This window comes from Notamacropus eugenii, chromosome 4 (genome assembly GCF_028372415.1).
Source record: "Notamacropus eugenii isolate mMacEug1 chromosome 4, mMacEug1.pri_v2, whole genome shotgun sequence".
Taxonomy (NCBI): domain Eukaryota; kingdom Metazoa; phylum Chordata; class Mammalia; order Diprotodontia; family Macropodidae; genus Notamacropus; species Notamacropus eugenii.
The window spans coordinates 469,578,309-469,605,544 of NC_092875.1; the positions used below are offsets into that span (position 1 = coordinate 469,578,309).

The window sequence follows — 27,236 nt, forward strand, 5'->3', positions numbered from 1 at the left end:
ACAGATGAGGAAACTGAGGCAAATAGGATAAAGTGACTTGCCTGGGGTCACACAGCTAGTAAGTGTCTAAGGTTGGATTTGAACTCAGGAAGATGAGTCTTTCTTACTCCAGGCTCAGCACTCTATCCACTGAGTCACCTGGCTGCCCAAAATGAGGTGTAGGAGAATGTAAGTGATTCCTCCAAGGTCACATGTGGTCATTTGTAGAGCTAGAATTAGCAACTAAGTCCTCTGCCTGTAAATCCTCTGTTTTGGGTTTTATTTTTCACTCCAAGTCTGACCATGCCTACTTCTCCAAACCCTTTCAACCAGTGCTAGCGACTATTGCCTCTGGATCAAATATAAAATCTTCTATTGACTTTTAAGGTCCTTCATAACCTGACTCATTCCTACCTTTCAAGTCTTCTTTCATCTTATGAATCCTCCAGTTCCACATGATCCTCCAGTGCCACTGGTTTTTTTGCTATTCCTGGCAGATTACACTCATCTCTCAACTTCTGACTTTTTCACTGACTGTCTCTAATGCTTAGAATACTCTCCCTTCTCATCTCTGCCTCCTAACTTCCCTTCAGATCTCAGATAAAGCCTCACCTTTCCTTAATCTGCTTAATCTTAGTGTCTTCCCCAGTGTGACTGTTCCCAATTTAACCTCTCTCTTTCTTTCTCTCTCTCTCTTTCTGTCTTTCTCATTCTTTCTCTTCATCTGCCTCTCTCTGTCTTCTCTCTTTCACCTCTCTCTCTTTATAATGTCTCTTTATAGACATACATATATTTACACACAGATGTATATAATCATATTCCTAACTCTTAGCATGGTGCCTGGCACATAGTAGGTATGTAATAAATACTTATTTACTTGACTTGACCCACCCACACCTTCATACATATATGCAAATTGTTTAAGTTGGTAAGCAGTATACAATTAAGATATTAAAGGATTTTTCAGTTTGCGGGGGTAAATAAAGTGGCTATTTAACATTAAGCATACATTTTCTGACTTGAGCAAGATGAATCATGGAAGCTTAGTGTGGAATATCAATTAGGTCTTTAAGTGTAGTTTTTCTTTCTTCTAGAATATTCTAAATTGATGTAATGGAGGAGGGTGCTGCACAAATAGCATGCCTGAAATATCTCTGTAACTGCTCAATTTCTTGAGATCAATACCAAAAATAAATTACATCCTTAATGGTTTTATGTGTTTGAATTAAGGTCATTGCAATTGCTAAAGTGAGAAAAGAGAATCAGGGAGAGAGCCTGAAGTGAAAGCGTTTCCAGGAAAATCTTAGTTACTGGGCATGATTTGCATGAATTAAACTGACAGTGAGATTCATGCTTTTCTCATCTGCTGGAAGGGGGCTTATATTTCATAACACGATGTTAGCATTTTATTTTGTAGGAGCATCTTTTTTTTTTTTTAACTCCAATTAGCATTCATGACTTTCTTAACTCTTGCCACTTAGCCTAGGAAATTGAATCAGCACTGGTATTCAAATAGAGTTGTGATTCCCATTCATGGGGGCATTATCTACAGAGATGCAAATAATCTCATCCATATCTATTCATTGTGCGTGACTCTCCTCCATTGCTGCGTGAACTCTCCATAGAGGCCCACTGAAAATGTTGAGGGACTTTCTTTGCTTGCTTTTCCAATTGAGAGGATACCAGTGCAATATCTGAGCTGGCTATCAGTCATCCCCCACTTGCCACATATAACCAGTCCATTTTTTCCTTCTCATACAGTTCCGTGATGATGTCCTTTATCCCAATTTTCTTCTGTGGCATGCTCACCCCAGCTATGCGCTTCCCCATCATCTTCTGGTGAAGAGTCATTTTCAAGTCTAAAGAGACTTTAGAGTTTCATGACTCACCACCTTAGAGCAACCATGATAGAATACTGGTATTATAAGATGGATTTCTCTTTCAGGGGAAAGCATGAGGCCATTAAAAGAACAATGATTTGTAAATTTAAAGAGAAGGATTAAATATTTCATGAAACATGAATTGAATGGAATAGGATCATAGGGGTGGAGTGTACCTTGGAGAGCTCCTAGTCTAACCATAATGAAATTAAGAACGACAGAGGGAAAACGAAGAAATTTGGAAAGACCTTTATGAATTAATGCAGATTGGAGGACCTCAGAATTTCCAGAAATTCCAGAAAAGTTCCAAAAAATGGTCCCTCACCCTCTATTCACTGCAGAAAAATAACTCATCTAGGTAGAGATACCACTTGGAATATGGTGGCTGCTTAGACCTCTTATGGATAAAGGTGTGAAACTTGAAAATGGTTGTATTCGGTGAGTCGTGTGTGATGCTCATTCAAATGTAGGCTTGTCTGAATGCATTTTGGAACATTGTACCTTCCATTTTCTAGGGATTAAGACTGAAGAAACTGGCACCAATTTCATAATCCTCCCAATAGAAATCCTAATCAGGCCTAATCAAAGAAGGTTAGGGCCTCCTTCCACTGAGTGGTATTGGTCAGGACAGCCAGAACTTCAGTTTTGCCTTTCCTTTCCTCCTCAGTCAGTTTCTCGGCAACTCAGGGAGGATGACCTCCTCCCTTTCCTTATATATTTCTTTTCTTAATCAAAGGCTTTAATAAAAATTTGACCTTGAGCATAACTATAACCAAGCCTATTCAATAATTATTTACTTCAGCCTAACTACTATTATTTATTTCAACCTTACTACTAATTTCAGTGTGTAATATATAACTTTTCAGTTCCAGGCCCTGTCAGGATTCTTTATTCAATTCTCATTTACTTTTCCTCCTATACTGCACAATCTTAAGAGTATTCTCCAGTCCTCTGTTTTTTTTTTCTACTGTGCATTAATTCATAAAGGTCTTTCCAAACTTCTCTGTTTTCCTTCTGTTTGTCATCCTTAATTTCATAATGGTTAGATCAGGAGCTCTCCAAGGTACACACCACCTCTATAATCCTAATCTGTTCCATTCATTTCCATAAAATATTTAACCCTTCCCTTGTTGTCAGACATTTAGGTTGCTTGCAGTCCTTGTCATTACATATAATGAAGTTTTGAAAGTATTTGAGTAGGTAGTTCCCCTACCCTTAAAAAAAAAAAAAGAAGCATTTCTCTTACATATTTCTAAGGATTTTGAAAGGAAAAGATCATAGTCAATAGCTAACTGAAATAATTTTCTGGGCACCCACTAAAGATCAGAATCATAGGATCAAACACAATTAGGTGTCATACTATTGGGCATACAGGCAGAAAGACCTGAGTTCAAATTCTGCCTCGACACTTACAGCCTCAGCTTCCCCACCTGTAAAATGTGAATAATATCAGCACCTACCTTGCAGGATTCTTGTACAAACAACACGTAGAAACCTTGTAAATGTTAAAGTGCTATATAAATGCTAACCGCTATTGTTATTAATAATTATTCATCATTATAGAGCTATATGGGATGTTAAAGGCCAATGAGGCTAATCTCATTTTGTAAGATGAAGAAACTGAGGCATAAAAAAAGGAGAAAGGGAAACAACTATTTACGAAGCACCTACTATGTGTAAGGTACTGTATTAAGCTGTTTATAAATATTATCTCATTTGATCTTCACAGCAACCCCGAGGGGGGAGGTAGGCACAATTGCTACAGTTAAGGAAACTGAGACACAGAGATGTTATACATCTGGATTGGAACTCAGGTTATTCTGACTCCAGAGACTGTGCTCCACCCACTGTATCACCTAGCTGCCTCTACTCATTCAAATCTGAGTGATCTTTCTTGGACAAATATTTTGGACTCAGTACTTGCTGACAAACCAGTCTATCTTCTCTTTTGCTCCATCAGTTGTCAAGATGTCTTGATTTCCATGCTGAGTTAAAGACAGTTAATGAGTAGATGTGGCCCCCAAAACATGGTGGCATCCCCTTACAATGGCACTTTGCTTTCACATTCTCTGGACAGCATTATTTTATGCTTTCATCTTTGGTTTCCCAGGCCTGGGTCAGTGTAGTACAGCAAAAATATTCTTACCACAAGGCACAGCTTTCTCTTGGGAATTGAGGTGAAGCATGAAAGTACAATATGTTCCTACTCAATGTTTGAAGAGAGTAGAAAAAAAAAGCAGCTGTCACTTTCTAGCACAGTGTTTCCTGGCGATAATGGAGAAAATGATAATGAAAATGCCTCTCTCAGAGATGCAATCAGAGGTCTGTGGTCTCTCCAAGCAAAGCAAGAAATGTGTCCCACTGTCTCCTGCGAGCAAAGGTGAGCAAGTTAGGGAATATCTTAGCAGCTTTCAAGGCTGGACGCTGTTGTTTCAGAGATAAGCCAGATCTAGCTGGAGCACATTTGATGACTGGGCTACAGATAGAATTGGTGGAGCTGTGCATTTCAGCAATGAGAGGTAGGCATAGCTATAGCAGTGAGACTCCTCTGCTTTGATGCTGTGGTTTTATCAGCACTGGGGGGGCTTGAGATAGCCATATGCCTTTGCTGGTTTTGTTCTCTACCATAGCTTCATATGGGCTTCAAGACATCTTTAGGCAAAGGATCATAGATTTAAAGCTGGGAGGGATCTTAGAGATCATTTATTCTAACCTTTGTAAATGAATCTTTTCTTGACTTTCCCTCCCCAATCTGCTAGTACTTTCTCCTCAAATTACCCTGCATTTATACATCATTTATTTTTTCCTTACTTAGATGTACATGTTGTCTCTTTGAATAGACTTTAAGTTTCTTGAGGGCAGGGGCTACCTCATCTTTGTTTCCCTAGCCCATTGTTTAGTCATTTCAGTCATGTCTAGCTCTTCTTGACACCATTTGATGTTTGAGGATTTGTTTTTCATTTTTTTGGCAAAGATAGCAGATTGTTCACCATTTCCTTCTCCAGCTCATTTTACAGATGAGGAAACAGAGGCAAACAGGGTGAAGTGACTTGCCCAGGATCACACAGCTAGTAAGTCTCTGAGGTCGAATTTGAAATTAGAAAAATGATTCTTCCTGACTCCAGCCCCAGCACTCTATCCACTATGGCACCACCTAGCTGCTCCTAGTATATTAGCAAAAGCATTATATCCAGAGGAAAAGGAAGAGAACTTGGCTTTTTATCCCAGATCTGCTAACTCTATCACCTTAAGGAAGTCACATTCTTTCACAGGGCCTTAGTTTCCTCATCCATAAAATGAGGAAGTTGGACCAGGCAGTCTACAAGGTCCCTTCCAGTTGTAAATCTTTGATCTTGTGAAAGAAACTATAATGTCATCCACTCCCTAGATGCTAATTTCTCTGAATGATAAACTTTGCATCCCACTGCCCAGTTGTTGTTTCCACCCCATTGAAAGATTAATGTAATTCATAAATAACCTCACTACTTTGGCTTAAAGGTTAATTATCCTTCAATTTATGTGATAGATGAAGTTGAATTTTTTTCCCTAATAAGAAATTATATTTAAGCATTTTGTTGCCCTTTCTATTCCCAAACCCATGGAAAACTCTTTTCTAGTACAATTATAACTGAACAATTCCCAGTATAGAGGGATACTTAATGATGACTTTTTTAAAGATAATTTTTTGTATGAATAAATGTCCTAAGTCAAGATAGCACTCATGATAACATTGATCCTCTTTGTAAATGTAGGATGATGGGGCAGTTACATGGCAGGCACAGTGGATAGAGTACCAGCCCTAGAATCAGGAAAACCTGAGTACAAATCAACCTCAGGCACTAACTATCTCTGTGATACTGGGCAAGTTCCTTGACCTCAATTTCCTCCCCTCTTCCTCCCCCCAAAAAGAAAAGTAGCTACTGGGCCATGTAAAACAGTGTGAATATTCTTCCTTGGACTCTCTCTTTTGACCTGATTATTTAGAGAGAAATCATGTAATGCAGAGGTATGAACTGCAGCTCTCAACACTCCCCAGTGTAGCCTGAACCATACCCTTGTCTGTAAAATGGGGATAATAACAGTCCTTGCCTCAAAGGGTTATTATGAGGATAAAACGAGATAATTTCTAAAGCACTTTGCAAACTTTAAGACACTATATAAATTGCATCTTTTATTATATTGTATTATTATAAATTGTGGATATTATATATTATTATATATAATGAATCATAGATATTATTATCCTCAACACATACCACAATGCCTGACATAGAATAAGCACTTAATTTCTTTACCTATCAATCTATAGAGAAATCACAGCAAATAAATTTTCTCCGTGAATACTAGCAATTATTATGAAACACATAGTCACAAAGAATTACTTAGGGTACTGAGAGTTTAAATAGCTTCTTCAGGGTCACATAACCAGTATGATAACTCTGAGACCTTGTATACTGTGTAATGATGCCTCTCAGGAAACACTCTTAAAGGTATTTAAGGCCAAAAAGAGGGAGAGAAGTAGATTAGTCACATGGTGAGAATAAGAGACAGCCAGTGGTCTATAGCGCATATGCTCCAAGTGAAAAGAGATCTAATCCCCAGCACATTGTATCAGTCTGTCAGTCAATAAGCATTTTTAAAATGCTTTCTATGTGCCAGGTGGACCACTAGGTGGCACCATAGTGCTGGGCTTGGAGTCTGGAATGGGGCCTCAGACATTGGTTGTGTGACCTCGGGCAAGTCACTTAACTCTGACTCAGTTTCCTCATCTGCTGCTGCTGTTTGTCCTTTGTTCTTGAAGAGGACCATGATGATGCCATGTGAATTGGATTTAAGTGAGGCAGGGCTGTGCAAGGTCATCAGCCTCACTTTCTCCTCTGGAGCCCTTTGGGCCCAGTGGCCAGATACAGATCAGGATGACTGGAGATGGCCGCCCTGCTCCTTGTCACATGTAAAATGAGCTGGAGTAGAAATGGCAAACCAGTCCAGTATCTTTGCCCAGAAAGCCCCAGATGGAGTCATGACTGAAACAACTGAACAACACCAAATCCACAAAAATGTGCCAAACACTACGATAGGTTCTGGGGATACAGAGAGACGCAAAAGGTAGTTCTTACCCTTGAGGAGCTCACAATCTAATGAGTGGACCCCCTCTGGAGGATTTAAGGGAATTACATAGGTTAGGAAGACACGATTGAAAGGTGTCACCTTTGCTCATGGAGAGAGTTCCTTCCTCAGTGATGTCTTGAGACAGGTAGATGAGATAGCTGACTTGGAAATTTCAGTGGCAGCTTGCTCTTTTGCCCCCAAGGCTATAATAAATAGCTTAGTCTGTGTTTGTGTGTATGTACACATATACATGTATTTGTGTCGGTGTGTACAAAATATTATACCAAAAATTATCCATTTCAAACATGAAATCTCATTTCCAAAATGTTTTCTATTTTCTACATAAATTACCCCTCTCCCTTATGTTCCAATCTAAAATGATTGGAACATAAGCCAACCTCCATTCCTCTTTAGCTAGTTTCTAAGAGTATCTTTGTATGAGAGAGACAATGCAGATTAAATATTTTCTAGTCAGAAAATTACTAAAATATTTACAAACTCAATACTTTCTATATTAAGCCAAAAATTGTAAGACTTGTTAAAAAAAGGGAGTGGGGGGAGTATTTTGCTAGTAAATAAGAAACTTGCTATGTATATATGTAATCAGTCATAGAGGGAAGGAAATGACCTTACTAATTGAAAGGATAGGAGAGAGATAAGAAATTATTTTCTGTGGCCCACCATCAAAAAATCTAATAATCAGAGGTTTAATATTTAATTGCTAAACTAAATCTCAATCTGTGTTTTTTCTAAAGAGGGAAATGTAGTTGTTCCTTAAAACTGATCATAGGATATATGTAAGTAGGCATATTTGTATGAATACTGTATCCTAATAACGTGGTTATCCAAGAGGCTGGAGTAGGATGTAGTTTGCATTTTCTGAGAGGAAAAAGAAAACCTATGTTTGTGGTTATTATCCAGTAGTTCTCTATCATGGCCAACTAATGTAAGAGCCAAAACATATAGGAGTCGGGTTGGCAAAGCAAGAGAGTGAGACCAGTTGCTTCTATGTTGCATTTTTTTTTTCTGAATTGCAAACCATCCCCTTTACTCAGACATGCAGACATAAAGTTAATGAAAGGATTTGCATTAAAATATTTCAACTGACTTAAAAGCATCAAATCACACAGGTAAAACATAGTACAAGATTATTAGAAAATAAAATTAGCCATTCATTTCTCTGTAAGAGTTTATTTTCGGAAATTAATTGTCTCTTGAGGAGAAATTGACATAAATTGATGTATCAAACAATGTTCCCTTCAATTTAGTAAACTGGGCTTCTATTGGATCAGTCAAAGGTGGCTCCATGATGGGCAAAATAATGTTCCTCAAAGTATAAGTCTGAGAGTTCCAGACATAGGCATAATAGAAGCACAAAATGGAAAATTGTTTACTAGATTAAAGGTTCAGTCCCTTCTAGGCTAGGTTAGAAGACATACTTTCTCACCTCAAAAGTGAAGGGATTAGACTTGATGATTTCCAAAGTCTTTTCCAGCTGGAAAAGTCTCAATCTCTGACTATCATCTGTAGGGTATAGACTTAAGCACCTTGGTTAAAGTACATCGTTTGGATCTGGAATTCTGTGAGAGAAGCCTTGAATTTTCACCTTTTAACCCAGCAATACTACTATTAACAATATGCCTCCAAGGAATTAAAAAAACAGAAAAGCCTTCTGTGTGCTGAAACCAGCTGCAAACAAAGCGAATGCCTATCAACTGGAAAGTGGCTGAACAAATTGTAGTTTATGAATGCTGTAGATATTATTGCACCATTAAGAAAGGACAAATAGGAGAAATTCAGAGAGTTATGGGAATATTTATATGCACTGGTGAAGTATTAAAAATGTAGAACCAAGAGATCAATATGGACAGTGACTATAATAATGTAAAGGAAAACAGCATTAAAAGCCATTAGAAACGAGATGGATGGAACGACTCATCCCCAATTGCAAAGAGCTAGTGATGAACATTCTTCGCTTCTCACAGAAGTGACATAGAATGCTATATATGCAATCAGGTTTGACTTGGGGGAGGGGATGATTGACAAGTGACTGAAGAAGCAAAAAGGGCTATCAGATTATGGAGCTAGAAGGAACCCCCGAGGACATCTGGTCCAAGTCTTTCATTTTGTAGATGAGGTTCATGGAAGCTAACTAACTGATACATAACAAGATCAAACTAGGGAACTGACCCCAGCTCCTCCCCTTCCAGAGGCAGAGCTCTTCCACACGGTACTACTCTGCCTCCAATAAAACCTTAAAAAAATAAAATATCTTATTTGGCCTCAAACAGGTGTCAAAGAATGTAATAAGAACAACCCCATAAACACCTTAGAACCAAAGTATGTAGTATCTGTGAAGGTCAACACAGATCATGCCCAAGTAGACCATGAAAACATAGAAAGAATGCCCAGAACCTACAGCGGTAGGAAGTTGTGTGTATCCTAAGGCAAGTCCACTTTCAGTAGGTGAATGGCATGTACTGTTGACTTGTCAACTTTCAGAAACAGGAAAAGCGCACGCCCAGATGAGTCAGACACAGATTTGCCCCCTCTCCTGAGTCACAAAGTCAGTACTTCTCCAGGTATCACTTGAGTAGTCACATATCAATCCACTGCTTTCACAGAATTTCCTGCTGTGGACAGCTCATTTATATAAGTATGTAATTAAAGGCCAATTATATAATTAGAAAAGAAAACTAAATACTGTTCCTTTAAAATACGCAACATAAATATTGAAATTACCCTGATTATGAGGTCCTTACTATAAAGCACCAGTACGAAATTACACCTTCTCTTCAAATTGCCAAAATTCACAGATATTTTGCTGTTTGAAATGCCATTAACATCTGGTGTTTTTAGAAATGGCCAACCCCCTTCTCCTGGCTTTCAGAATTCTTGCCAGCTTTGAACTCCACTATGCACCCAAAGATACATACAAATAATATAAAAGATGAGATACATATAAAAGGTACCAGCTGAACAAAATGCTCTGGACTTGGGGGACTTGATACTTCATTTGGGCCACTTCCATTTCACCTCCCTATAGCTTGAGTTCCCTTAGCTGAAGAGTAATCAGTTTAAATCATTGTATCAAGTCAAGGTTTTTATATCATGGAATAGTAGTTTCGGTGAAAACTTTGGATTCTCTGGAACGTTCACATGGTGTCAATTCCATGCTGTAAGTCATGGTTTCAGCCACCATTTTGTTGTTTGCTGCTGGGGGCGTTGCTCTTTCTGTTGTGTTAATGTGGTCCAGTAAAATCCAAGGTCAGGAATAAGACCAGCATGAACCATCAGACCAGGGGGCTACCAGGAATTGTTTGTGGGCAGAAAAACAAACTCTACAAGAGCATGCAATCAGTATAGTGGAAAGAGTGCTGCATTGTCAGTCACAGGATCTGGATTCAAATCCCACTTTGATACTTCACTCCCTGTGTGATGTTGGGTAAGGAATCTCTCCTCTCTGAGCCTCAGTTTTTCTCCAGTATAAAATAAGGAGTTGGACTCTGAGACTCCTTCTATCTTTACTTCAATGTTATTGCTGTTCAGTTGTTTCAGTCATATCTGACTCTTCATGGCCCCATTTGGGTTTTTCCTCAGCAAAGATACTGGAGTGGTTTGCCATTTCCTTCTCCAACTCATTTTACATATGAGGAAACTGAGGCAAACAGGGTTAAGTGATTTGCCCAGAGTCACACAGTTAATAAGTATCTAAAGTCATATTTGAACTCAGGAAGATGGGCCCAGCAACTCTATCCACTGTGCCACCTAGATGCCAATTAAGATGTGAATGATAGAGCTTTTCCAGTTCAAAAACCCATGGCATTCAATGTGGAAGAAAGGAGAGGATGAAAGCAGCAATCCAAATCAAAGAACAAAGGCTATCTGAGTCAGAAACTCATGACAGCAGAGTCAAGGGAGTTGGAAAGTATTAGTGAGTGATCAGCTTAATCAGAGAGACAGAGAGAGGGAGGGAGGGAGGGAAAGAGGGAGAGGAAGGGAGAGGGAGGAAGGGAGAGGGAGGGAGGGAGAGACCATCAGCAGGGAAACAAAGGCCCACATGGACTCTGGATCCTGCTCTTCACACAACTCTAGGTATCCCATATATATATATGGGATATATAATATATAATATATACATATGTCAGGCTTCCCTCTGTCCTAGAATACTTATGATGTTGATTCGCCTCCATTTGTCCTTACCCAACACCAAATTTCAAGTTGACAAGAGACTAGAGTAAAGACGTTCCACCACAGGTAGGATGAGGGCACTTTCCCAAAGCAAAACAAACACTCCCTCAGTTGCTTAACACAGAGACTGATTCTATGTCTGTGAAGGGAGGAGATAAATCTTCCATTAGAGACCAGTCAGTCTCTGGCTGCATATCCAAGGGACCTGAAGGAACTAATCTGCATCTAAAAGATGAGAGACATTGTTTATTAACAGGGAAAAATTTGTTGATAATTCTAAGGTGAATGAAAACTCTTGGTAGAAGTGACCACATCATGATAGCACTTAGGAATCTCAGGTAAGGAAAGGGAGGCGTCAGTAAGATTTATAATAATAACAGCAACAAATAAATACAACTTTAAAGTTTGCAAAATGCTTTACAAGTATTCACATTCAATCCTCATGACAACCTAGGAGATAGTCAATAAGCATTTATTAAGCACCTACTATGTTCCAGGAACTGTGCTAAAGCAGTGATAGGAAGGGGCTGTTATTATCCCCATTTTACAGATATAAAGTTCTGTTGTCCCTGCAGCAAAGGAAATCAGTGCCAGTGGAGGGCAGGAAGGTAACGAGACATTTACAATTTTAAAGGAAAGAAATTAATGCAAATATGTGGTTAAGCTTTCTTCATCAGCGACTGTTTGGGGCATTGATTTAATAGCCATTGCACCACCTCACTTCCAACCAGGATACCTGGTTAAGATCTCCAAGGCTCCAGAAAGCACTATATTTCTTTGGAGGCAACCAGAAGATCTTTTATTCTATTTATTGAAAGTCAATTACTATTGTAACTATTTTGCATAATATGCATGAAACTCTTGCTTGCACTAGAAACAAAATGCTGCAGTCAGAAAAAAAGTAATTGATTACCAAGTGAAGGAGGAAGCTAGGCTTCCTTCAGGCCAAAACAAATAACTCCTATTTAGAACATTCATACATTTGAGATGATATAAAATACATAGCAGTATAAATAAGGTAAGGCACAACAGAGAACATCTAGCAGCTGCTTCCTCTCTCTCCCTCTCTCCTTCCCTCTTCTCTCTCTCTCTCTCTCTCTCTCTCTCTCTCTCTCTCTCTCTCTCTCTCTCTCTCTCTCTCTCTCTCTCTCTCTCTCTCGTTACACATGGCATTCCGATAGCCTCTGTGGGGAGTAGAAATCTATTTATTCTGTAAAGGGTAAGGCAGCATTTTATGAAACGTTTTCAGAGGGCCCCAAACTTCCATTATTTAAGTAAAGAGGGATCAAGAAAGCAAAACAGTAATGGAAATATAGCAAGAGTCAGAAAATATTTTTCATTTTATGAGGCTAAAAAAAGATAGAGCCAAGGAAAAAGTTATCCTTGACAAATAAATGAGGAAAGCTGACAGGATTAAGAAAAGGCGCTGCCTTGTCCTGATTTTTCTCTTCCCACTTCCCTCTGTACAAAAACCCAAATCTAACTGATTAGTTCAGCACAGCAATAACGATACGAATGACAGTTAATGTTTACATAGTGCGTACTATGGCACTGTGCTGAGCACTTTGTGTTTATCATCTCATTTGATCTCACAACTACCCTCGGCGGTAGTTGCTATTATTTGTCCATTTTACAGACAAGGAAATTAAGGCAAACAGAAGTTAAATAACTTGCCCATGGTCTCACAGCTCACAAGTATGAATTCAGGTCTTCCTGACTCCAGGCCCCTCAACTAACTCTAGTAATTGGTACAAATAAGGCAGCTGGGTGGTGCAGTAGATAGCATGCCCATCCTGGAGTTAGGAAGACCTGATTTCAAATCCACCATCAGACTCTTACTTTAGTCCTGTTTGCCTCAGTTTCCTCATCTGTAAAATGAGCTGGAGAAGGAAATGACAAACTATTTCAATATTTCTGCCAATAAAACCCGAAATAGAATTACAGAGAGTTGGAAAAAACTAAAGCGAATCAAATGACAACATTATTAGTTATTATTAGGCCAGCTCCCGATGAAGAGCTCATCAGCAGGTCGGGCATCAGTTCATGGATGCTTTGAGCATGATCATTTTAGTTCATTCAGCAGCTACAGCACAGAGGAGCTCCTCTATGGATGAGTAGAAAGGATACCTGTGTCTATGAAATCAGAGATAATCATGAATGTTTTCAGAACCGTTGGCCGTTATTTTTCCCTAAAACTCACAGACAATTGAAGCACTGAAAGGATGATTGGAAAAAAAGCAGATATGACTATCTTTTCAAAGGTAAATGGTAAGGATGATTTCCTCCCAGGCTAGAACTATGATCAGTATAAGGAGCTCCTGGTGTGGAAACTCCCTTCCTCAAAGTAGATCATCACCACATCTGTAACTTATTGTTTTAATAAACTAAAAGTCAAAAACCACCAAAGAGTCTTAACATTGAGAAGTTGTGATCTCCACAGTATCACAGAACCAGAGGTTGGGATTAATCCCTTGGGATTTTCTTGATTCTCACACTGGATCCTATTCACTATATACCAGCTTCCATTTATGTATTGTTTTCCCCCTATTGCAATATAAGCTCTAAAAATGGTAGGGACTATCATATTTGTTTACATTTGTAACCATAAACATAGTACAGTGCCTGGAACATAGGACACGCTTAACAAATGCTCTGTCTGTTGCTATCTCCCTAACTATATGTTGCTGCTGAGTTATTTTAGTCATGTCTGACTCTTTGAAACCCCACTTGGGATTTTCTTGGCAAAAGTATTGGAGTGGCTTGTCATTTTGTTCTCTAGCTCACTTTAGAGATGAAGAAACTAAGGCAAACAAAGTTAAGTGACTTGCCCAAGGTCACACAGCTGTTAAGTGTCTGAGGCCAGATTTGAACTCAGGAAATAAGTCTTCCTGACTCTAGGCTTGGCACTCTATCCACTGTACTACCTAGCTGCCCCTATACATATATATATGTATATATATGGGTATATACACACATATGTATACATATATATGTTAGATTAACTTTAATGTTGATTCATTCCTTCAACAAGCATTTATGAAGCACCTAATTCAAGAGCATGTAATTTGAGAAAGTGGAAGAACTCATACAATAGTCAATTTGCAAAAGGGAATATGATTGTAAGTAGCAATCAACTTAGAATCATCGATTCTTTGAGGCAGAAGGGAACTTGAGAGCTCGTTTAGGCTAACCTGCTCATTTTTTCAGATAAAAAAATGGACATCCAGAGAGGTGAAGTGACTTTCCATCTCCTGACAGAGCCAGTACCTGAACCAGAGTCCACACAGATGAACTGTGGCCAAGGAGGTAGCTTAGACTGCTGACCCCTGCCCTTAATTATGAGGTGTATCCTACGAAAATGCATCTTGTTAGAGAGTAGTGTTCTGAGGGCATTTGTCAACAACTCACCATCACCTTTTGGAACAGTATGAAGTGGTATCCATCCCAAAGGTTGGTCTTAGCACCCTGCTAAATAAAGTGAAAATGAATTGAATTTTAACCATAAATGGTAAGTCTTGACTCCTGTGCTCTGTATAAGAAAGTGAGCTAAGTAGCGCAGTGTGGATAGAGTGTTGGACCTGATGACAGGAAGACTGCATCAAATTCTGCCTGCAGTGCCAACTAGCTATGTGACCTTGGGCAAGTCACTTCACTTCTCTGAAACTCAATTCCCTTACCTACAAAATCAGCCTAATAATAAATAGCACATACCTCCCAGAGTTGTTATGAGGATCAAAGCAGATAATATTTGCCAAATGTTTTGCAGACCTCGAGGCACTATATAAATGCTACCTCTTATTTTTTAAACAGCAGATCATGCTAGACCAAGATTTTTTCTTTCTCTGATATAATGTAAAGATAGTCTATTTAGGCAAGGGACAAATAACTCATGAAACTTATTGAGACTGCAGTAAAAGTCATATGCTTTTGAATCAATCAGCTAAGAAGTATTCTATACTTTGTCAGCAACTTATTTAGCCCAGAATATCACCATATATTCTGCCAAATTATTGTTACGCTAATAGATGAAAAGAAAACCTACTGGCACGTACTATTCTAAGGAAATTTGTCAATAACTCACTGTCAGCTTTTGGAAACATTTGAAATAGTATTTATACCCCAGAGATCAGCTTCTAAGACCTACTTGAAAAAATTGAAAATAAAATGATTTTAAACTGCAAATGATAACAAGTACTTATACATAATTACTTGACTTTGGAATGTAATTATACTCAGTCACTGACAAGGTCACCCTCCTCTAGGCCTGGATTGGAGTCACAAAGACCTGGGTTCCAATTCCTGGCTTACTGGCTGTATGACCCTGGACAAATGACTTAATCTCTCAGTCCCTGGAAACTCTCTGAGACTGTACGTCAAAGAGAAGGTACTGACTTGCAATAATAAAAAGGAATTTCCATTTCTGAGAGTTCCCTATCCTAATGATACCTCCCTAGGGCCAGTCCCAATCTCTATGTTTACATATAAGTGATCACACATTCATTAGACTGTGGTCTCCTTGACAGAAGCGACTGTCCTTTACCTTTCTTGCTATCCTTAGCACTCAGTACAGTTCCTGGCACATACTAGGCACTTATTAAATTTTTATCGACTGATTGACAAAATCATGTAGTAGACATGTTACTATTTCCTGTGAGTTTTCCTACAGTCTTAGGAGGGCTTGCATTAGGGTCACTCTTTCCTGACCTATATCATAATACAAAAGGACACAGTGTGACTCAACATTCTGGCAACTGGGAACCTGCAGAGATAACTTGTTCCAATCTCACTGCACGTCTTAATGGGAAAAAAAGATTAGGTAGAAATCTGGCTTTCTAGTTCCTAATTTATAGTCTTTAATCATTAAACCAATGTTTGATCAGCTGAACATTACTGCTTAGCCCAGATAAAGGTATAATGTAGTAGAAGGAATAAGCCTAATGGTTGGTAAGAAGAAATAGATCCTTTGTCAAATGTTTATAAATGCGATGTAAGGTGAGATATTTACTATTTTAGAGGTGTCTAAATTAATTCAAAACAAATATTTATTAGATTAATGAGGGAGGGGAAGAAAACAAAGCAAATATCTCTTAGACTGAGAGTGAGGGGAAGGACTTGAGTCAGGAGAGAAGGATTTGAATTGCTTCTTGTACTGACTCTGCTGTGATCATAAACAAGTCAGTTTATCTCTGAGACTCAATTTCCCCATTTACAGCATAGGATAATGTTACAAGTCTCATTTATATGGGGCTCTCAGGTTTGTAAATTGTTTTCTTCACAACATCCTTATGAGTTGGTGGTTCAATCATTATTATCTTCATTTTTAAAATGAGGAAAATCAAATCTTGATAAACCTATCTCAGCTTCCTTGCTCCTTTTTAAATGTTTTTTTTTCCAATTGGCAAAAATCCATCTTTTCTCCTTCCCACTCCCTAAACTGGAAAAGATAGAAAAATAAAATCCCTTTACTTCTTCCAGTTATTCCACCGTCTTGGCTCCACCTCAATTTTCCTGTGTCTCTTTAGAATATACTGCCATCCTTCCAGTCACTCAGTTGTTCACTCTCTCGTATTTCACATTTCCATGAAATTGTCAAGTCTTGTTGATTCTACCTTCTAAATGTCTCTCATGTCTGTCCCCTCCTCTCCATTCACATGACTATGTGATATTTAAAAATTTCAAAAGACATAATTTCTGGGTATTAATCATTTTATTAATAATGCTGGCATATTACCAATAAAATAGGTCAGGCACTCTCTAATGCCAAAGAACCCTTATTGCCATGGGTTCACACTTTATATACCCTTGAAAGAGTGTGTGTTCCTAAGGGTAGCAACCAATTTTGATTTGTTCACAATTAATGAGAGAATGAATATTACAATTAGAGGTGAACCTATTCTGGTAGATGTAATTTTGATTGTCATTTACTTCTGAATTACCACTAGCCTTGGACGATCTAATCAAAGAATTTTTTCCCACCAAAACCTGTGTAGAGTACAATGGGCTTCCCCATCTGGGTGGGTTCTGAACCAGATGGAGAAGAAAGTTAACTCATTCTGATCATTGGCAATGTCCTTTAGAGACTGCACAACCTACAGGCTTCTGAAAAAGTTCAGGTCTACCATGCTGCTTCTTAGCATACTTTGCCATGCTGTTGTGAAGATCAAATGAGACGTTTTGGTTAAAGGGGCTGCAATTTATTTAAACTACAGCTGTTTTTATTTTCAGCAAAAACACAATGCTTTGTATATAGTAGGTGTGTAATAAGTACTTATTGAATTGAATTCTGCAAAATTAATTCTGCCTTGTGCTTTCTTCTCTTTCCCCTCACTCTTTACCCCATAGCTAGTTTGTGAATGTGGGGACTGATTTTCCATCTCAAGAATGGGCAGCAATGATTCCAATTTTAATAGCTCCTAATAGATGACCTCATCCGAACAGCTCATGCATCAGCATAAAGCATGTGTTGAGCTCCAACACTTAATGCTGTGCTGAGTATTGACCTTTTCTGGAGCTTTCAAAAACATAGTAATTTTCCTACTTGGATAGAATCCAGTGTTGAAGGTTAATTCTGAAATTGCTAAAGGCCATTCTTCTCTATGAGCATTAACGACTGGCGAGCCAGAGAATGTGGTTAGCTCCATCTAGCATACTTAATTTAGAAAGCACAGAACTGCTTATTAGCACCTTCATGGTTATGGCATGATCCAGGCTTTGTTTTCCTTGAATTTATGGGATTTGAAGTCTAAACTAGAGATGATGAGGACTCTTAGGCAATGGTGTTTTAAGAATGTAGCCCTGTTCACTTCCTTACAGTTAAGCTTTTGTCCATTAACAGCCCCACCACATGTAATGCATTGTGTATGGTGCTGGGAACAAAGATGAAAAATAACATTGATTGCCCCCAAAGAGCAACTAAGTATTCCACTGCACTGCATAAGAAAACGAGATAGAGTAGTGGAGAGAGCACCTGACTCCATGTCAGGAAGAACGGAGTTCAAATATGGATTAGACTAGTAGTTTAACCTTCTCACCTTTTTCCTCCTCTGGTAATCTAATCACTCTTTGTGACCTCATTTGGAGTTTTCTCAGCAGAGATACTGGAGTGATCTCCTATTTCCTTTTTCAGTTCATTTTACAGGTAAGAAACTAAGGCAAACATGGTTAAGTGACTTTCCCAGGATCACACAACAAATAATATCAGAGGCCAGATTTGAACTCAGGAAGATGAGTCTTCCCGACTTCAGGCTCAGCACTCTGTGCACTGTGCCATCTAGCTGCCCATCTAGTTGTGAGAGACCAGAAAATAACCCAAAAACAATGGGTTATCTGAGGCAGAAGGATACATTTTCACAATGTAACAAGTAGGTGGGGACCAAGGAGGACCATGGAATTGCTTATCATTCAGCCCTTCTGGTAACGAACAAGGAGAAGCTAAAAGCAAGAGACACATCCATCATCTGGTTGTGCCATGCAGAAACATTGGCATTCAAAAGCCAAATCAGACAACGGTGGCCTGAGATGAGGCAAGAACCCAAGAAGCTAAGTAAACAAATGAACTGGTCCTCACATGATAAGCAGCAGGTGTGCTGCTGGACCATTGAGCCCTGGCATTCTGAAGCTTCACCCTTCTCCCTTGATCCTTTAGATAAACTTCAGCTGTGGATGGCTCCCATCAAGGCTAACATTTCTCTCTTGGGAAGTAGCTGAGTTGGTGTAGGAGACAGGGTCCCACTGGCCTTGCCTGGTCTAAGTGTAACTCTTTATGGAACTCTTTGTAGAACTCTTTATGTCCAAAAAGTTGATATAAGATGAAAATAAAAATAGAAGATAGACATAGGATCAAAGATTTCATTGGCAGAGGGAACTGCGAGATGAGGAAGTTTTCTCCACCAATGTAGGTAAGGACCTTTTCTGACATTTATAATCTTAGAGAGTTGCCTAGAGCATGGAAAGGTTAATTGACTTGCCCAGAGTCACACAGTCAATATGTGTCAAAAACAGCATTTACACTCAGGTTTTCCTGACTCCCAAACCAATTTTATCCACTATACCAGTGGTGACAAGTTCAAATGGAAAATGGGGTCACTAAATCATATGTAAGAGCCCTTAGAAAACCATTATCTGTTTTGATATATTTATTATTTGTAAAATACTTCCCAATTATTTTTTAATCTTGTGGGCTGTATGTGTCCTATGGGCTATATGTTTAATAACTCTGCCCTATGCCATGTTACCTCTCATTAATAAGTCAGGAAAATATACTGTCTAAAAGCATATAGATATATAGTTGTATATATACTCATATCTATATATCAAGCAACAAGTCCCAATAAATCTTAGGTCAGTTTTAAACTTTAGTAACTGAGGCCCAGGGACATTAAATATCCTATTTAAGCTTTAGTACCTTAAAATTATATTAAGAATTTTGAGACATCCTGTATCTACATATTCATAAAGGACAGACCCACACTTACTTTGATATTTCAGTGCACTGATGGATATATGATCTCATCAATGCAGCCATTCTTTTCAGTAATGCAGATCCGTATCTTTCTGTACCAGGTGAGCCCTGTCCACAGCCTCCCATAAATGTGCCACAGGCAATCTTCCCAAAGTGCTGGGGTGGGGTGAGTGTGAGAGGTTTTTCCTCCATTTCTCTTGACATAGATTGATTCACAATGGTTATTAAATTAAGGAGTATTTAGTGTACGTTTTTAGTCTTTGGAAGTTGACATTCTGTTTAATCATAGGGTCTTAGATTTAAAGCTAGAAGGACTCTTAGAGGTTACCTGGTCCAACCCTCTCATTTTATAGATGAGAAAAGTGAGACCCAGACAAGTTACCAGAATTGCCCAAAGTCACAGATGTAGGAAGTAGCAGCTCTGGGATCCAGGTCCTTTGTCTTTAAGTTCAGCCCTCTTCCCACTACACCATACCAACATCATGGAGGCAGCCATGTTTTCCCATTCTGAAACCCATGATGCTTATCGGAGGCTGACTATGGGGCTAGAGAGGGGATGTTCTTCTCTGAGAAGGGATTTCACATGGCTTTGTCACTCTTTCAATCTTCACATCCTTTAGGAGAGCTATTTGCTTTCACCACACAGTTCACCTTTCTATTCTCATTTCTCATTTCTGCTCCAATTCTATTCTCTATTTCACTTTTGAAATCCACATTTTTGTAAAGTCTCAGGAAGGTAAAGTTAAGCAGACATTGTCACCAAATGTTCACAGATCAAGAAAAGTGTTAAAATGCTTTCATTTTTTAAAAAGTGTTGGCTACAGGAAGGAAGGAAGGAAGGAAGGAAGGAAGGAAGGAAGGAAGGAAGGAAGGAAGGAAGGAAGGAAAATCTTTTATTAAGTTCTATGTTCTAAGCACTGTACTAAAGACTAGACATATACATAGAAAAGTAAGACACTCTCAGAATTCTTCCATTCTAATGAAGGAAACAATACACAGAGAGGAAGGAGATTTAGGCTGAGAAAATGCAGAGATAGTGAGTTGGTGTGGGACCATCAATTCCCACATTCTTTTGAAAAGTAATGCAAGTGCTGGTTTGATTACTGTGTCCAGAGTCAGAGATGAAGAAGGTAGAGAAGATGCCTATATATCATGGCATGAAGATGGACCCAAAGGAATGTGGTTGGGCTTCTGGGGATGGCTAGATATAGTGAGCTATCTGAGCACTCATTAGTCAGGTCCTGGAAGGAAGCCCTGCAAATGAGCTCTAACCAACTGCACAGTTGATTCTACTATACTCCCATTCTCCCCAAAATGTTGGAACATTCTATGGGTTCTATGGATGGAATGACATTTTATTATAGGTCTACATATTTATTGGCCACATTGCAGTTACAAAATGATTCTTCCAGTCCTGGGTATCTACCTATTTCATTTCCTTGCCTGTTCTGATATACATCAGGACAGCGCAAGGAAAAATCTAATGGCTGACAACCCCAGGGGAAAAATAATCTGTTAATGCTTTTTTATTGCTTTCCATATTATATGACCACTCTATAGGCACTTGCCTAATTAATTTCTTGGCATAATAATATTAATCATGATGGACTCATCTGGTGCTAACATAGCTATGTTAAGGGCTTTCTAATAGGATTTTCTCTAGATTTTGGCAGTAATTAATGGACTAAGATTTACAATATTGCTCTTTTAATTAAATTTCATTTTTAGGTAGGACCAAACAAGTAAACATTTACCTAGCAAACAATGACAATATAGTTATAATGTATCTTAATACATAAAGTAAGCATATACTAGAAGCTTTGGGGAAGAATGTTGGATCCATGCACAGATGGAGTGAATCCTGGAATGGGGCAATCACTTAATGGTCTGTGGACTTTAATCAGCTATGTCATTTGTAATCCTCCTGATTTGCACTATCACTATGGTAGCCCCTCTTACATAGCTAAGTCACACCACTGTACAGGCCAGCAAAAACAAGGGCCCAGCAGGGTAATTAGGGAATTGGATTTACCATCAGAACCTTTAAATTAAATTAAAGTTTCCCAAAGGAAACTTCTAAACAAGACCTGAGAGAAATTTTAGCAGCTTAAGTATCTATATGTTTTCTGGGACCTGAAAACATATAGATATTCTGTCACAGTTTTCTTCTTCAGTATAGGAATCACCAGATTAAAAGAAAAGATAGTTTAAAAATTATAGGCCCTGGGGGAGGGAGGGAGACAGAGTAAAGATGGCAGAGTAGAAGCAGAGACTTGCCTGAGCTCTCCCCCAAACCCCTCCAAATACCTGTAAAGATGACTCTGGATAAATTCTAGAGCAACAGAACCCACAAAATGAAAAACTGAAGCAGATTTCCAGCCCAAGATATCCTGGAAGAATGACAGAAAAGGTCTGTTGCAGGGGACTGGGAGCAGAGCATAGTCCAGCATGAGCTGCACTGGCACAGACAGAACCTGAACAGGCCTCAGAGCACTGAATCACTGGCAGCTGTGGTGATTTCCAAACTTCTCAACCCCAAAATGCCAAGGACAAATTGGAAGGTCAGTAGTAAAAGCTGGTAAAACTTGTGTGAGAGGAGCATAGTCCAACCCCAGCCCCAGTGTGGCAGAGCCAGCAGTGGCCACAGAAGTAGTAGCAGCTACTTCCAGATCTTCCAGTCCACAGATTATGGGGGGATCAACATAGGGGGACTGCAGGGATCTCTTTGCTGATGCTGAGGTGGGATTCTCTTGCTTTGTCCTACTTGGATCTGGGTCACAGTCCTGGGTGGTGGTTCTAGGGTGAGCAGGAGTGTTGGTGTTGTGGAGCTTGTAGCAGAAGTGGAGAGAGAATCCTCTTCACAGTCCAAGGCAGAAGACAGTGCTTGAGGTCACTCACAGACCAGAGCACAGATTAAGAGAGGAGCAAATATCTCTCCTTGGAAGAGCTGAAAATTTGTAGGTCCCTAGAACTATCTCTGAAAACAGTTGCACAAAAGCCCTGAAACTTAGGACAGTATAATACCCTTCCCCCAACACTGGAAGCAGAGACCTACCTTGACAAAGAGCTCAAGAGTCAAGTAATTGGCAGAGAAAATGAGGAAACAGCATTTAAAAAATCAAACTATAGAATCTTACTTTGGTGACAAGGAAGATCAAAACATACAACCAGAAGAAGACAACAAAGTCAAAGCTCCTACATCCAAAGCCTCCAAGAAAAATACTCAATGGTCTCAGGCCACAGAAGAGCTCAAAAAGGATTTTGAAAATCAAGTAAGAGAAGTAGAGGAAAAATTGGAAAGAGAGATGAGAGTGATGCAAGAAAATCATGAAAAACAAGTCCAAAGCTTGCTAAAGGAGACCCTAAAAAAATGCTGAAGAAAATAACACCTTAAAAAATAGACTAATTCAAATGGCAAAAGAGGCCCAAAAAACCAAAGAGGAAAAGAATGCCTTACAAAGTAGAATTGGCCAAATAGAAAAGGAGGTCTAAAACTCACTGAAGAAAATAATTCCTTAAATATTAGAATGGAGCAAATGGAAGCTAATCACTTTGTGAGAAATCAAGAAATTATAAAACAAAACCAAAAAAAATGAAGAAATAAAAAACAATGTGAAATGGAAAAACTACTGACTTAGAAAATAGAGCCAGGAGAGATAATTTAAAAATTATTGGACTATCCTGATATTTTCTAGAATATCATACCCTGATATTCAAGAATCAGAGGGTAAAATAGATATTTAGAGAATCCACTGATCACCTCCTGAAAAAGATCCCAAAAGGAAAATACCTAGAAATATTGTAGCCAAATTCCAGAGTTCCCAGGTAAAAGAGACAATATTGCAAGCATACAGAAAGAAACAATTTGAGTATTGTGGAAACACAATCAGAATAACGCAAGATCTAGAGGCTTCTACATTAAAAGATCAGAAGGCTTGGAATATGATATTCCAGAGGTCAAAGGAGCTAGGATTAAAACCAAGAATCACCTACCCAGCAAAACTGAGTATAACACTTCAGGGGGGAAAATGGACATTCAGTGAAATAGAGGACTTTCAAGCATTCTTGATGAAAAGACCAGAGCTGAATAGAAAATTTAACTTTCAAACACAAGAATCAAGAGTAGCATGAAAAAGTAAACAGGAAAGAAAAATCACAAGGGACTTACTAAAGTTGAACTGTTTACATTCCTACATGAAAAGATAATATTTTTAACTCTTGAAACTTTTCTCAATATTAGGGTAGTTGAAGGGAATATATAGACCAAGTGCACAGCTGAATTGAATATGAAGGGATAACATCTAAAAAAGTAAAGCTAAGGGGTGAGAGAGGAATATATTGGGAGAAGGAGAAGGGGAGAAATAGAATGGGGTAAATTACCTCTCATGTGAAAGATGCAAGAAATAAACTTTTACAATGGAAGGAAGAGAGCAGGGGTGAGAGGGAATGAGTGAACCTTACTCTAATTGGATTTGGCTTAAGGAAGGAATAACATACACACTTAATTGGGTATGAAAATCTATCTTACATTACAGGAAAGTAGGGGCAATGACAGAAGCCAGGGCAAATGGGAGGATCGAGTCATCAGAAGTAAACACTTTTGAGGAAGGACAGGGTCAAAGGAGAGAATAGAGTAAATACAGAGTGGGATAGAATAGAGGGAAATATAGCTAGTCCTTCACAGTATGACTGATATGGAAGTGTTTTTGCATGACTACGTATATATAACCTATAGTGAATTGCTGGCCTTCTCAATGGGGGTGAGTGGGGAGAAAAGAAGGAAGGGAATTCAGAACTCAAAGTTTTAAAAACAAATGCTAAAAATTGTTTTTACATGCAACTGGGAAATAAGACATACAGGCAATGGGTTATAGAAATCTATCTTGCCCTAGAAGAAAATAGAGGGGGAGAGAATGGAGAAGGAGAGCATGATAGAAGGGAGTGCAGATAGGGGAAGGTGTAATTAGAATGCATGCTGTTGGGGTGGAGAAGGGAAGAGATAGAGAGGAAATTTGGAACTCAAAATCTTATAGAAGTGAATGTTAAACTAAAAATAAATTTAAAAAAGAAAGTGGAAAAAAAGATTATAGGCCCTGTAAAAGCAATAAGAGAAGCCATCAGCTTCTTCAAGACACTCTTCTGGATGAATAAAAGTTTTGTAAAATCCTGCTGAATACTAGAAATAGATATTTCTTTCTTAGTTGTTGCATTTATATTGGGGACTAACTCACTAGGCACAGTTCATTCTTCCTGGAGACCAGTCACAGTTATGTTAGCATCTGGACAGAAGTCACATACAGATGAGATATGATCTTTACCAGTGGAGTGAATTCCCACTTTGAGGCCATCATAGACTCCCTGAAATGTGAAAGGACATGGAAGAAATAGAGAAAAATGATGCCATTTTACTCAGATTGCCTGAAGCATAGTTGACTAGAGTAGCTAAGGAAAATATTGATTGGTGCCAATCAATGAATGGATATTTATGAAGCAGCTACTATGTGTCAAGCACTATGCTAAGCACCGGGAGTACAAACAGGCAACAAACTGTCCCTGCCCTCAAGAAGTTCACTGTCTAATTGGTGAAACAACATGCAAACAAATGTATACAAACAAGCTGCATACAGATAAATAAGAAAATAATTAATAGATTGAAGGTGCTAGAATTAAGAGGGATTGGGAAAGGCTTCCTGTAGAAAATGAGATTTTAATTGGGACTTAAAGGAAACCATAAAAGTCAGTAAGCAAAGCAGAAAAGGGAGAGCATTCCAGGCATGAGGAACAACCAGAGAAAATGACCAAGCCTGAGAGATGGGATGTCTTGTTTGTGGAGCAGCTGGGAGGCCAGTGTTACTGGATCAAAGAGTATCTATTGAAGAGTAATGTATGAGAATACTGAAACAGTAGGGAGAGATATGCTCTAGCGTCAAGGCTTATTGGGGCAATATTTGGGAGAAGAAATGCAGCCCTTAGTGGAGTATTTGGTTTCTAAGGTCCTAGAGGTACTTTCAAGACGACTGAGAGGCAGCTGGTGAAGCTGTAGAGAACCAGAGAACCTTTGCCTAGGAGAATATTGATGTTGAAAGTCGTCCTTATCCTTAGTCAAATTGACCTAAGTATATAAGTATTGGAGGAGGGCTAGAGAATACAGAGAGATGGCGGAGTAGGAGATAGAAGGAAATAGCTCCCCCACATCTCTGCCACATAAACTTAATGCCAGTTTGCAGTATCCAGGCTTAATTTGGCCACAATATTATTCATTCTTGACATGGACTCATTCATTAGCCAAAACATTTCATCTCTTGTCATTAATTATGCTCACATCTGAATTCTGGTCCATCAGCTTCTCACCAAGTGTTGTCTTTCATCCCATCCAGCTGTCCACCCTGGCAGGCACCTTGGCGTCTTCTCTGCTACTACCCTGCACCTTTCCAAGCTGGACTTCAAAGATCATGAGATCTCCAAGTCTCAGGGGGAGCTAATCCAGTCACCTTTGGAACTCCCCACCCAGCGGCTGAAAGATGATTGAGAGAGTAATTGAATAAATGAAAGCAAAGTTTTTGAGTTCACTATATTTAGTCATCTGCAAAGCAGCTCATGCTTCACAGTCCATCCAGGCATCTGCAGAAGTAGGAATCTTGCCATCTGTCCTACTGTCACACACATCCTGCCCCTTTACCCCACCCTTCCCATCCAAGGTCCCATGACTACCCCTTTCTACCTCTAGCTCTGAAAGTAAAGGAAATCAATCCTTCCATTACTTTTTAACATGGTGAGCCAATTAACTTCCCTATGTTTCCATTCGCCATCCCAGAGACTCCTCAGACCAAACTCCCATACCTCACCACCACTTCTCTATATGTGTTGTCTCCCTCTATTAGCATGTAAACTCCTTGAGGGCAAGACCTGGCTTGCTTTTGTATGTGTATCCCAAGCACAATGCACAGTACCTAACACAAAGTATTTAATAAATGTTTTATTTTATTCTTTCATATGAATGAATGGTAGTTCAGAACTGTGTCACTGACATCCTTAGCATCTGTCAAGGTTGGTCATCACTGTCCCTAAATCATGACACTACTAGATGCCAAGGTTATACAACTTTTCTGGCCTCCTGGACAGAATGTTCCATGATTTGCCTTTGTCTCAACCTAGAACAGGGTACTAGGGCTATATTTCGGGGGAGGGGGAAAATGAGGGGTGCAGGCTGTGAACTTGGTCTCTCCCCTCACAGATTAAATTAGTTTTTCCTTAAAAGGAATTGAGACTTTCATAAATGGCTCAGGAGAGAAAGCGAAGATTTAAGGTCATTTCTTCATCTCCTGAGAGTACAAAGCAGCCTCAAGAACTTGAGTCAGGGCTGGCTGTCAGAGATCTATCTTGCAAAAGAACTCCACTTGGGTGAATCAGCTTGATACCCTCAATGTTTATTCTTGTCAAATACCATTCTCTTGCTATGGCTAAGTAAATGTCTTTATGTTAACTGTTGACTTGGAAGCATTTTATTTTGCTCCAGAATGGAACCTAAACAACTGGGGGAAATGACCAGAACAAATGGGAAAAAATAATTTATTTTAATATCATTAGTTTCCTTTGTAATTCTTTGTATTTTATTT

At 39.0% G+C, this 27,236-nt stretch overlaps 1 protein-coding gene and 1 long non-coding RNA gene across 2 annotated transcripts in view; both read left to right on the plus strand.

Moving 5' to 3' along the window:
- Positions 1-27,236, plus strand: part of SV2C (synaptic vesicle glycoprotein 2C) — a 285,651-nt gene that overhangs the window by 86,330 nt on the left and 172,085 nt on the right. The gene's annotated exons all lie outside the window — the stretch shown is intronic.
- On the plus strand, positions 15-26,189 carry LOC140502073 (uncharacterized). Its single transcript, XR_011966519.1, has 2 exons — positions 15-4,239; positions 25,998-26,189. It is a non-coding gene; the product is annotated as an uncharacterized lncRNA (long non-coding RNA).